At 36.4% G+C, this 13210-nt stretch overlaps 1 protein-coding gene across 1 annotated transcript in view; it reads right to left on the bottom strand.

The window, feature by feature from the left end:
* LOC103192135 (disintegrin and metalloproteinase domain-containing protein 5-like) overlaps positions 1-13210 on the bottom strand; it is a 246507-nt gene that overhangs the window by 154428 nt on the left and 78869 nt on the right. The window lies entirely within an intron of this gene.

Genomic DNA, 13210 nt, shown 5'->3' with positions numbered 1-13210 from the left:
GCATGTTTGGTCAATTTCTGACTGTAGAAGCTGATAAAATTCTTCAATTTCCTCATGTGTGGCTTTGGTGGTTGGGGCATAAATTTGAATAACAGTAATCAGTACGGATTACACCTCAATATAAAGAAAACAAATTTCCTCACAACTCGACCAATAAAAAACATTATGATAAATGGAGAAAAGATTGAAGTTGTCAGGAATTTAATTTTACTTGGATCCATAATCAATACTTATGGAAACAACAGTCAAGTAATGTCAGCTCTATTATACACCTGGGAATTCTGATCATTCACATAAACTTACAGGATTACAGGTTTATCTATAGAAGGAAATTTTCTTTGTTGGTTACCAGGGAGGCAATGCTGTTAGATAGATGTATTGATTTGGGTGAAGAGAAGGGCAATGTACCAAATATGAGTGACCAATATGGCAGCACTGAGGTTGAGAAAGACATAAAGAGGTACATGGGAGGTACAGACAACAAAGATGAACTCTTTTACACATACAGTACTGCATTGTCAGTGAAAGCAAACATAGATATATGGGTGGATAGATGGGTGGACAGGCTGAACGACTAGGCATGTCTATGAAATGGGGAGTGTATCCAAGAACATGTATAGTGTTGGCAGACAATGGTCCTGTAAGCTTATGTGAATGATCAGAATCCCCAGGTGTATAATAGAGCTGACATGGGACAAGGTTGTGGTCACTGCTTGGTCACAGCCAGCTACCCAGAGGGACTGAGTAGTTGAACCTGTGAGCTCGGGACCATAGTTGCAGGGGATATCAAGCTCAATTGGCATAACATACTATACAAAACATTGTTCCACCTCCTACTTTGGTGAGTAGCGACTGGGATATTAAAAGCTAGAAAGCTGCCATCTAGATGCAACGATTGGTCTCTCGTCCAGAGCAAAGAAGAATGAACAAGACCAAACTCCATGGAAACAATTAGTCCTAGCGACTGGGGGAAAAAAAAAAAAAAGCATGAACTCTTCTTTGGTACTACTTATTCATTGACCAGTTTTCACATGTGTATGAGGCTATTGAAAATACCACAGCTGGAGTCAGGTGCATCTTAGTCTTCAGAGTGACATCTTTGCTCTTTAACACTTAAAGAGGTTTTTGCAGCAGATTTGCCCAGTGCAAGGCAATGTCTGATTAATTGACTGTTGTTTCCATAAGTATTGATTATGGATCCAAGTAAAATTAAATTCCTGACAACGTCAATCTTTTCTCCATTTATCATAATGTGGTTTATTGGTCGAGTTGTGAGGAAATTTGTTTTCTTTATATTGAGGTGTAATCCATACTGATTACTGTGTTCTTTGATCTTCATCAGTAAGTGCTTAAAGTCTTCTTCTCTTTCAGCAAGAAAGATTGTCTCATCCACATATTGCAGGCTGTTAATGAATCCTCCTCTAATCCTGATGCCACACTCTTCTTCATATAGTCCACCTTCCTGTATTATTTGCTCAGTATACAGATTGAATAAGTATGGTGAAAGAACACTGACACACGCCCTTCCTGTTTTTTAAACCATTCATTATCCCCTTGTTCTGTTTGAATGACAGCCTCTTGGTGTATGTGTATGTTCCTCATGAGCAAAATGAAATGTTCCAGAATTTCCATTCACCTCCATGATTTGTTATGATACATCTCAATCATTTTTTACGATACACACAAATGCTTTTGCATAGTCAATAAAATGCAAGTAAAAATCTTTCTGGTATCCTCTGCTTTCAGCCAAGATCCATATGATATGTGCAATGACATCCCTTGTTTCACATCTTTATATTAATTCAACTTGCATTTCTGAAAGTTGCAGCCAAGATCGATATGACATGTGCAATGACATCCCTTGTTTCACGTCTTTGTCTTAATCCAACTTGCATTTCTGGGAGTTTCCTTTCAATATGCTGCTGCAATCATTTTTGAATTATATTCAGCAAAATTTTATTTGTGTGTGTTATTAATGAGATTGTTCAATAATTTTCACATTCATTTCGATCACTTTTCTTTGGAATTGGCAAACATATGTATATTTTCCATTTGGTTGGCCAAGTACTTGTCTTCCAAATTTCTTGGAATAAATGAGTGTGTGTCTCCAGCACTGTATCCATTTGTTGAAACATTTCAATACCCACTGAAATGGGTCAATTTCTGGAGCCTTGTGCTTTTTTTCCCCCCAATTCCTTCACCACAGATTAGAGCTTCTTTTATCAATACCATTGATTCTTGATCACATCCTACCACCTGAAATGGTGACCAATATTTTCTCATATAGTAACTCCGTGTATTCCTTCCATCTTCTTTTGAAATTTCCTGCTTCACTCAATAGAATCCTTCAATATTGTAATATGAGGCTTGAATTTTTTCTTCAGTTTTTTCAGTTTGAGAAATGTCAAGTGCATTCTTCCCCTTTTCTTTAATTCCAAGTCTTCACCCATTTCATTATAATACTTTAGTTTGTCTTCTCAAACTGCCCTTTGAAATCTTCTGTTCAGCTCTTTTATTTCAATTGACACATGAGTGCTGGGCAATTATTCTATAACTGAGCAATTGTGCTCTTGGGCATTTATCCCATTATTAATGGACATTTGTGTTCATACAAAAGCCTGCACAGTCATGTCCACAGCAACTTTATTTGTAATCACCAAAAACTGGAAACAGCAAAGATATCTTTCACTGGGAGGATGGTAAACAAATGGTGGTGCCAAGAGTTACAGAGTGCAGAACAGAAGAGGAGAAGAGGGAAGTGTGTGTGGTTATAAAAGAGTAATGGAAGGGATCCTTATGATGATAGAACGGCTCAACATTTTGATCATGGTGGTATTTATAAGAATCTGCACTTTTGATAAAATTACATAGAATTAGAAAAAAAGATACACACAAATAAGTATAAGTAAAACAGAAGTCTAATCACAGTGAGGGGCTCAGGGTAACTGTAGCATGCACACTCCAGAGATATATCGCATGCTATGTGTTGGAGCAGATGGATCCAGGTAAGGCGTGGGAGGCAAGGCTACGCCCTAGCCACCTAGAGTCAGGTTAGGGAGAGAGCAGAGTAGCAGGGGACTACAAAGTGGCAGGATCCAGGGAGGAATTAGGTAAGGGGAGGGCAGAGAGGTTTCCAACAGCTAAAGGACACATTTTTCTGTCAGTTTGTCATCCTGTGGGGCTTGCATGCTGCTGTGAGGCTTGAGGCTGTGTCACTGGTGTTTCAAGTGCTATCAGGGTTTCACATGGTGCACAGGTTTCAACACAGATTACAGACTGAGACAGACAAGGAAGAAGGAAGAGGCCACCCACTTCTCCAAAAATTGGCCAATGAAAACCTTATGAATAGCAGAGAAACAGTGTGTGATACATTACTGGGCAACTTTATGAATAGCAGGGAGAAAAGCCCCTTGGGTCAGAAGGCTTTCAAAATAAGACTGGGAAAGAGCTGCATCATCAGAGTAGAACCAACCTTAATGATAGGGATAAAGTAAGTCTTTCAGGACCTCCATGTGCTGACATGGCATGACTCAAATTGAAGAGAAACAGCTGCAAACATCCATTAATAATTGGAACATGCAATGTATGAAGTATGAATCTAGGAAAACTGGAAGTTGTCAAAAATGAAATGGCACACATAAAGATTGATATCCTAGGCATTAGTGAGATGAAATGGACTGGTTTTGGGCATTTTGAATCAGACAACCATATGACCTACTATGCTGGGAATCACAAATTGAAGAGGAATGGAGTGGCATTCGTCATCACAAAGGATGTTTCAAGATCTGCCCTGAAGTACAATGCTGTCAGTGATAGGATAATATCCATACATCTCCAAGGAAGACTTGTTAATACTACTATTATTCAAATTTACACACCAACCACCAAAGCCAAAGATGAGGAAATTGAAGATTTTTATCAACTTCTGCAGTCTGAAATTGACCAAACGTGCACTCAAAATGTGTTGCCTCTCACTGGTAACTGGAATGCAAAAGTTGGAAACAGAGGAGAATCACCAGTAGTCGGAAAATTTGGCCTTGGTGACAATAATGACACTGGAGATCCCATGATAGAATTTTGCAAGACCAACAATTTATTCATTGCAAATACATTTTGTCAGCAACACAAATAGTGGCTATACATGTGGACTTTGCCAGATGGAGTACACAGGAATCAGACTGACTACATCTGTGGCAAGAGGCAATGGAAAAGCTCAATATCTTCAGCCAAAACAAGGCCAGGAACTGATTGTGGAACAGACCATCAACTGCTCATATGCAAGTTCAACTTGAAATTGAAGACAATTAAAACAAATCCATGAGAGACAAAATATGACCTTGAATATATCCCTCCTGAATTTAGAGATCATCTAAAGAATAGATTTGATGCATTGAACACCCATGACCAAAAACCAGAAGAATTGTAGGATGACATCAAGAGCATCATCCATGAAGAAAGCCGGAGGTCATTAAAAAGATGAGAAAGAAAAGATGAAAATGGATGTCAGAAAAGACTCTGAAACTTGCCCTTGAGCAAAGAGTAGCTTGAGCAAATGGAATAATTTACAAGATAAAGAGCTGAACAGAAGATTTCAAAGAGCAACTTGAGCAGACAAAACCAATTACTATAATGCAATGTGCAAAGATCTGGAGTTAGAAAACCAGAAGGGAAGAACATGCTCAGCATTTCTCAAGCTGAAAGAACTGAGGAAAAAATGTAAGCCTGTAGTTGCAAAACTGAAACATTCTATGGGCAAAATATAGAATGATGCAGGAAGCATCGAAAGAAGATGGAAGGAATACACAGAGTCACTGTACCAAAAAGAACTGGTCGATCTTCATCCATTTCAGGAGGTGGCATATGATCAAGAACCAATGGTACTGAAGGAAGAAGTCAAAGCTGCACTGAAGGAATTGGCAAAGAACAAGGCTCCAGGAATTGATGGAATACTCATTGAGATGTTTCAACTAATGGATGCCCCACTGGAGGCACTTCTCAGTTATTTCAAGAGATGTGGAAGACAGCTACCTGGCCAACTGACTGGAAGAGATCCATATTTCTACCCATTCCAAAGAAAGGTGATCCCAAAGAATGTGGAAATTATCCAACAATATCATTAATATCACAGGCAAGTAAAATCTTACTGAAGATAATTCCAAAATGGTTGCAGCAGTATATTGACAGAGAACTTCCAGAAATGCAAGCTGCATGCAGAAGAGGACATGGAACAAGAGATATCATTGCTGATGTCAGATGGATCTTGGCTCAAAGCAAAGAATACCAGAAATATGTTTACTTGTGTTTTATTGACTATGCAAAAGCATTTGATTGTGTGGATCATAACAAATTATGGATAACATTGTGAAGAATAGAAATTCCAGAGCACTTAATTGTACTCATGAGGAACATGTACATTGATCAGGAGGCTGTTGTTTGAACAGAACAAGGGAACATTGCATGGTTTAATATCAGGAAGGGAGTGTGTCAGGGTTGTATCCTTTCACCATACTTATTCAATCTGTATGCTGAGCAAATAATCCAGGAAGCTGGACTATATGAAGAAGAACATGATCAGGATTGAAGGAAGAATCATTAACTACCTGGGATATGCTGACGACACAACTTTGCTTGCTGAAAGTGAAGATGACTTGAAGTACTTACTGATAAAGATTGAAGAATACAGCCTGAAGTATGGATTATATCTCAGTATAAAGAAAACAAAAATCCTCACATCGGGACCTATAAGCAGCATTACAATAAACGGAGAAAAGATAGAAATTTTCAAAGACTTCACATTGCTTGGTTCTACAATCAATGCCAATGGAAGCAGCAGTTAGGACATTAGAACAATGTATAGCACTGGGCCAATCAGCTGCAAAGGACCTCTTTCAAGTGCTGAAGAGCCAAGAGGTTTCCTTGAGGACTAAGGTGCATCTGACACAAGCTATGATGTTTTCAATTGCCTCATATGCATGTGAGAGCTGGACAATGAGTAAGGAAGACTGAAGAAGAATTGATGCTTTTGAGCTGTGGTGTTGGCAAAGAATGCTGAAAGTACTGTGGACTGCTAAAAGAACTAACAGGTCTGTCCTGGAGGAAGTGCGGCCAGAATGCTCCTTAGAGGCAAGAATGGCCAGACTTTGTCTCACCTACTTTGATCATGTTGTCAGAAGGGACCATTCCCTGGAGAAGGATGTCATGCTTGGTGAACTGGAGCGATGACAAAAGAGGGAAGGCCCTCAGTGAAATGGATTGACACGGTGGCAGAAGTGATGGGCTCAAGTATAGCAAGAATCACAGAGCTGGCTCAGGACTGAGCGGTGTTTCATTCTGCTGTGCCTAGGGTCACTATGAGTCGGAGACAAACTCTATGGTACCTAACAAACAAAATGTGTTGGAGCTGCCATAATTATTCACAATCATTATCAATCACTGTTTGAGAGTTATTCTCACTCCTTTTGAATTTCCTAGCATTTTCAGACAGGCACATGCTTAGGCAAAGCAAGCTCCTACATCCACACAAAGAGTAAGAGGTGAATGTGCCAGTACTGAAAATTGAGCCAACGTTCACTGAAATGACGGGCCAAAGCTGTATGGGCATGGAACTGGTAGCATCTAATCTAGTAAAGATATTTATAAACTGTACAATTCTATGAAGAATTGAAGGTTAGACTAGAAAACAAAGTGTAAAAAAATAAGGAGAATAGTAGAGTACTTGATCAAACATAAATCAACTACCAGATCATTCTGTCTGTCTAGCTCTGTGAATGTGTAGCCTGTGCTAGGACCTACTGGGAAATAAATATAGTTGCCTACTTGTATTAATTTCATGAGAAATTGGTTAATGTCATTTATGTGCTAATTTTCTAAAGAATATTAGGCTGCCTTTGGAAAAGTTAAAATGATGGTCATATTTAATACTCTTTAGTGTTTTGAGATTAAAAGGTGAGTTAACTATCCACAAAAACTAGAGAGGTGAAAAAAGAGTAGATAAAATTGATAAATCAATGTCTTGATTTTTTGAAAAAATAAAATAAGCAAATACACTTAATCAAGAAACTAATTGATAAGTGACAAACGATTTAATCAAGTAAAAACTGGAAAAACACAAATATGCAAAAATTTTAATTACAAAGGCTAATAACTATTAACACAGATGATTTTTTAAAAATCAAAAGAGACTATGTTGTGCACCTCTATACAAATAACCTTGAAAACCTAGATGAAATTAGTAACTTCTTCAGTAGAGAGAAACATTTTAACAGATCTACTTTTAGAGAATACTCACAAAATTATTCTATAAAAATAAAACAAGCCCCAGATTCTTATGCAGGAGAATTTTTCCAAAACTTCAGAAACCATATTGTACCAATAATACAGAAATTCTTTCAAAGCATATAGATTCTAACTTCCAAATTCATTTTATGAAGCAAGTATAACATTGATACCTATATCAGATAAAGACTGCTGCCAAGAAAAAAATATAAAGAACTAGAGAGTATAAGATTCCACTGTGCATTTATTACATAAGATTTTTTTTTCTTTAATCCACATTTAGATTTTTTCCAGTTCTATGCTACTATTAGTACTGTTATGAGCACTCTTGAATATATTTCCTTCAGGACAAAATTTTCCCTTGAGCATATCTACAAGTGGTTATTTGTGTGTCAGAAGGTATGTGAATGTTCAACTTTAAGAAATAATGTCCAAGTGTTTTCAAAGTGTTGGTGCAAATCTACATTTGCATCCTTTCTAACACTTGGTATTTTCACTTTTAAAATACATGTTATTGTATGTGTAAAATTGTCTTCATGATTTGAGTAACTCAAACAAACTAACAATTACAGATGTATTTGCTCATGTAGGAGGGGAAGAGCAAGTCTGAGTTGATAGATCATTAAAAAAAAGTCATAAAACAGACTTATGTCAAAAGACATAAGACCACTAAAAACAGAGCAACATAGAAAAAGTCATGGAGAAATGAAAATGAAGCATATTTGGAGAAGAGTAAGTACCTTGGGACATTCTGAAGCAGTAAACTATGGGAACAGGGCAGGAGAGGTGGTCGGGTCCAGGTTGCGATGAGCCTTACACCTAATGCGAGGTAGTTTAGATTTTTGAACAGTGGAGGCTAGAGGAGATTTTTGAGCTTAGGTAGGACAGAACTAAGTTGGTGTTTATAAGATATGATTTGTTAGTTCTTTCTGGCTGCTAGTTTTATTTGTTGATTTGCTAAAAAAAAAAAATAACAACCAATAGCACTATAATGATGAACTTCTGACTATCTAACAGAACTCTATTGGTTGCAAGTGACAGAAAAACTAGATGTGGTGATTTTAAAGTATGTCCAAAATACTTCTGTGATACTCTTCCCTTCAAGAGGTGGGACTGAAATCCTGTCCCCTTGAGTGTAGGCTGGACTTTGCAAAAAAAAGAAAAAAGTCATAAGGATCCAAGTTCACAGTTTTGGCTTCATCATAAACTTAATTTTTCTTTATGACTATAGATATTACTTGTGAAAATCTTTTTTCTAGTTCAGCAAGGAAGACAGGCCTCTGTTCTATTTTTAAAGTGAGGAATTTTCTTTTCTAGAAGCACTAGCTTTCCTTTAGTATAATTGGCCAAATTGGTTTACATTTAAACTTCTCTTAGCTAATCAATGGCAAGGCTAGATAGTGTTACCAAAATTTTCTTGGGCTTAGAGAAATTGAGATTCACTCCCACTGCTGAAATGGAATGGGAAATCAGGACACTGGTTATCTCTTTCATCCTTACTGTTTTGTGAGAAAGATATTACTATTAGCCCAATTTTATGGAATACTGTATTTTATAATGGCTGAAAACTGTCCCAAGGAGAGAAAACAAGCTAACATGAAGAACAGAGTAAAAAACAGTAAGTGGTAGTGCTGGGATCCAAACATTTTTAGTTATGAACTTGTCATAATTTATGAAGTTACAAAGAATTATCTGAAATGAGGTGTTCTGGTGGACATATGCACTGTATTACCAACACCCAAGTCCAGATATAGAACTTTTTAATCACTACAGAAATTTCTCCCATGTTCCTTTCCAGTCAATAACTAATTACCTAATGGTAATTACTACTCTGTCTTGTATACTAACTATAAGTTAGTTTTGCCTGTTGGTGTACTTCATATAAATGGAAACATACGGTATGCACATGTTGTGCCAGGTTCTTTTGCTTTCTAAGATTCATTTATGTGATTGTGTTTATCAGAGCTTTACCTTTTTGTTGCCGAGTACAATTCCATTGTTGAAACCAGTACATCCATTTTGCTGTGATCTAGGTTGTTTTTACTTTTTGTCTATTATACATAATACTGCCTTAAACATCCTTTCCTAAATCATTTTGTGAGCACTTTACACTTCTTTTTCTTTGGCATATACTTGGAGTTGGAATTTCTAGGTCATAAAGAATGAGTGAATGGCAGTGTTGCAAACTGGTTGTCCATTATATGATTCCATTAGCAATGTATGAGAGTTCTGTTTGCCCCACATTTTTACCAGTATTTGGTGTGGCAATCTTTCACTTGAGCCATTCTGGAGGCTGTCTAGTCCTTTTATTTACCATTACAATTATGATGAATCATGTTGAGCACTTTTTCATAAACTTAGTTGCCACTTAGATACCTTCTTTTCTGATGATTCTGTCTTTTTCTTATTTTTTAAAAAAATTGTGTTATATGTTATTTTTGTGTGTGTGTAGCAGAATTTTTTTCACATTCTCAATAAAAGTCTGTCCTCAGATATATATATTGTAAATATTTTATTTTGATGATCAGAAGATATATATTTTTTAAAAAGTTTGATCCAAATTTATATTTTTGTTTTATGGTTACTGAACATTTGTAATGTCAAAAAAAATTTGCCTACCTCAAACTTACGGTATTTCACCATGTTTTCTTCTAGAACATTTAGAGTTTAGCTTTCAAATTCAGGTCTTTGAATCTGTATGTTATGAAACAAGCTTTGAGGATTACCTCTGGTTGCTCTAATATAATATAATATAATAAAAAAAAGATCTTCAGGATAGTTCTGTCTCCAATTGCACTAGAACTTTTTTAAGAAAGAAAAAATTAAGTGGCCATCATTCTTATGTCAATTCCACAGTGTCTTAATTACTTTGGGTACATATTTGGTCTTGAATCTGGTAGTTTAAGTCCACCAACTTTGTTCTCCAAGACACTCTAAGCCATTCTAATTCCTTTGAATTTCCACGTTTAGAATTACGAGCTCTGGTGGTGTAGTGCCTAAGGCATTTGACTGCTAATCAGAAGGCTGGTGGTTCAAATCCATTAGCCACTCCTTGGAAGGAAGGTTAGGCAATCTACTTCTGTAGTGATACTGCCTCAGAAATCCAAAGAGGGGTCTCTATGAGTCAGATCTGACTTGACGGCAATGCATTGTGTTGCACTGTTGTTGTTGTTTAGAATTACCTTTTCAATTTCTACAAGTACTTGGGGAGAATTGAGGATTTTACAATACTGAGTCTTCCAAATTATAAGTCTTCCTTAGTTTCTGTAAGCAATATTGTGAAATTTTGAGTGAAGAAGCCTTGCACATCTTTCTTTAAATATATATCTATTTTACTTTCCAATTTATTCTGTGGGAAATGTAGATACATATTGTATATAACATATGTACTATGTAATACATAGAGTATAAATATGTACCTACAGAGTATTCATGCCCTTTATGTTTTTTCTATGCTTTTCTTATCTCACTGGCAAGGACCCCAAGGATAATGTTGAATAGAAATGGTGAAAGTGAACATCCTTGTTTTATTCTTCACCTTAAAGAGAAATAATTAATACTTCATATTTAAGTACACCATTAGCTGAAGGATTTTTTGTAGAAATCCTTTATCAGACTGGTGAAGCATTTTTCAATTCAACCTGCTAAGAGTTTTAAACATGAGTTAGTATTAAATTTTATCAAATGATTTAAATGTATCTATTTAAACAACCTTGCAGTTAAAACATTAAGCTGTTAACCAAAATGTTGGCAGTTGGAACCCACTAGACGCTCAAAGGAAGAAAAACGAGGCATTCTGCTTCTGTAAAGATTTGCAGCCTTGGAAATACTATAGGGTAGTCCCACTCTGTCTTAGAGGGTTGCTATGAGTTGGAATCCACTTGATGGCAGTGGGTGGTGGATTTATACAATCTTACAAGTTTTATCCTTTTGTTCTATTAACATGGTAAGGTTTTGAATATATAACCAACCTAGCATTCCCCATTTGACTGCTAACCAGAAGGCTGGTGGTTCAAACCCTCCAGCCTCTCCTCAGAAGGAAGATTGGGCTATCTACTTCGGTAGAGATACTCTCTGGGAAACCCAAGGAGGGGTTGCTATGAGTTGGAAAACAACTCAACGACAGTGAGGTTTGGTTGTTTTTTTGTTTGTTTGTTCATTTGTTTTTTGCATTCCTCAGATAAACTCCTCTATGTTGTGATACATTATCCATTTTATATATTGCTAGACTCACGTTTGTTACTATTTCATTTAGGACTTTTGCATCTATGATCATGAGAATTACTGGCTTTTAACATATTGTTTTTTAAGCTGATACTTTGCCTATCAGGTTTTGGTACTAAGATATGCCAGTCATAAAATGAGTTAGAAAATTCCCCCCTTCCTCTATTCTCTAAAAGAGATTTTGTATGTTTGGTATTATTTGTTCCTTAAATATCGAGCTGAATTCACTAATGAAGCCATATGAGCACAGAATATTCCCTGTGGTAAATTTGTAATCCAATGTCTTTACAAACCAAAACTAAGCTCACTGCCATCAAGTCGAAATCTTACTCATAATGACCACTTCTTGGGTTTCCAAGGTGTTATCTCTATGGAAGTAGATTGCCCAGTCTTCCTTCTGAGGAGTGGATGATGGGTTTGAACTGCCAGCCTTATGGTTAGCAGTCAAATTACTTAGGCACTATGCCACCAGAACTCCTACACAACATAAAAGTATTCAATTTTATTATTCTTGGATTAGTTTTGAATAGTTTGTTTTTCATGGATATTTTTCATTTCCATTAGTTTGGAAATTACATGCATAAATTATTTATAAGATCCTCTTATGTGTTTAAAATCTAGTGATACTTTTATATTCCTGATCTTAGTAATGTGTCTTGTCCTTTTCCCCTTACTCCCTCTATTTGATAACTCTTGCAAGTGCCTTACCAACTTTAGTAATCTTTTCCAAGAAGAAAATTTTAACTTTGTTTTTTTTCTGTTCTTAATTAGTTCATTGATTTCTACTTTTCTACTTTTTTTTTTTTTTTTTTTTTAATAATGCAAGCCCTTGCATGGCAATCCAAATGTATTGAACTACTGATGGATGCTAAGTTATACAAAATTGCACCACTTTAATTAAGGCTTTTAGTTTACATTTGGCCACCTCCAAGTAGTTGTAACATTAGGTTGGTCAATTTAAATACTGTGGCTCTCTCTCCTGCTGTCTCCGGTCTCCCGCAGCCAGCGTCTCCCCACGCCTCGAGCTCCCTCCCGGTCTCTGTTCTGGCGCCACTGCGGTCCTACCACTGCCGCCGCCGCTCCGGCTGGTTACACGCCTGACTCTGGGCAAGGTTTGGCGGTGTCCTGATTTCTACTTTTCTACTTCTTATGAGTTTAATTTACTCTTCTTTTTCTAGTTTCACAATATAGAAACTTGTATCATTAATTTCATATTCTTTACTAATATATTTATTTAAAGCTATAAATATTCCTCTGAACATTGTTTTAATCACTTCCTACAACTTTTGATAGATTGCATTCTCTTTATTGTTTCACTAAAAATATTTTGTGATTTTTATTGTAATTTAGTTTTTGAGCCAAACAATATTTCCATTACATGTCTTTTACTTAATTTCCAAATGGTTCAGTATAGTTTTTATTACTGCCTTCTAATTTAATTACAATACGGTCAGAGCACATATTCCATATGATTTAACTACTCTCAAATTTATTGAAATTTGCTTTATATCACAGAGAATGGCCTATTTTGATATGCCTTTCATTTGCACTAAAACAGAATGTGTATTCTGCCATTGTAAGGTATGTTGTTGTTATGTGCCATCAAGTCAGATCTGACTCATAGTGACCCCTCCTTGGGTTTCCGAGGCAGTATCACTATGGAAGTAGATTGCCCAACCTTCCTTCTGAGGAGTGGCTAGTGGGTTTGAAC

The sequence above is a fragment of the Orycteropus afer genome, unplaced genomic scaffold (assembly GCF_000298275.1).
Source record: "Orycteropus afer afer isolate SDZICR_OR568_19922 unplaced genomic scaffold, OryAfe1.0 scaffold00024, whole genome shotgun sequence".
NCBI classification, from domain to species: Eukaryota; Metazoa; Chordata; class Mammalia; order Tubulidentata; family Orycteropodidae; genus Orycteropus; species Orycteropus afer.
Note: the sequence above shows the minus strand (reverse complement) of the source record. Positions and strands in the feature narration are given on the sequence as shown.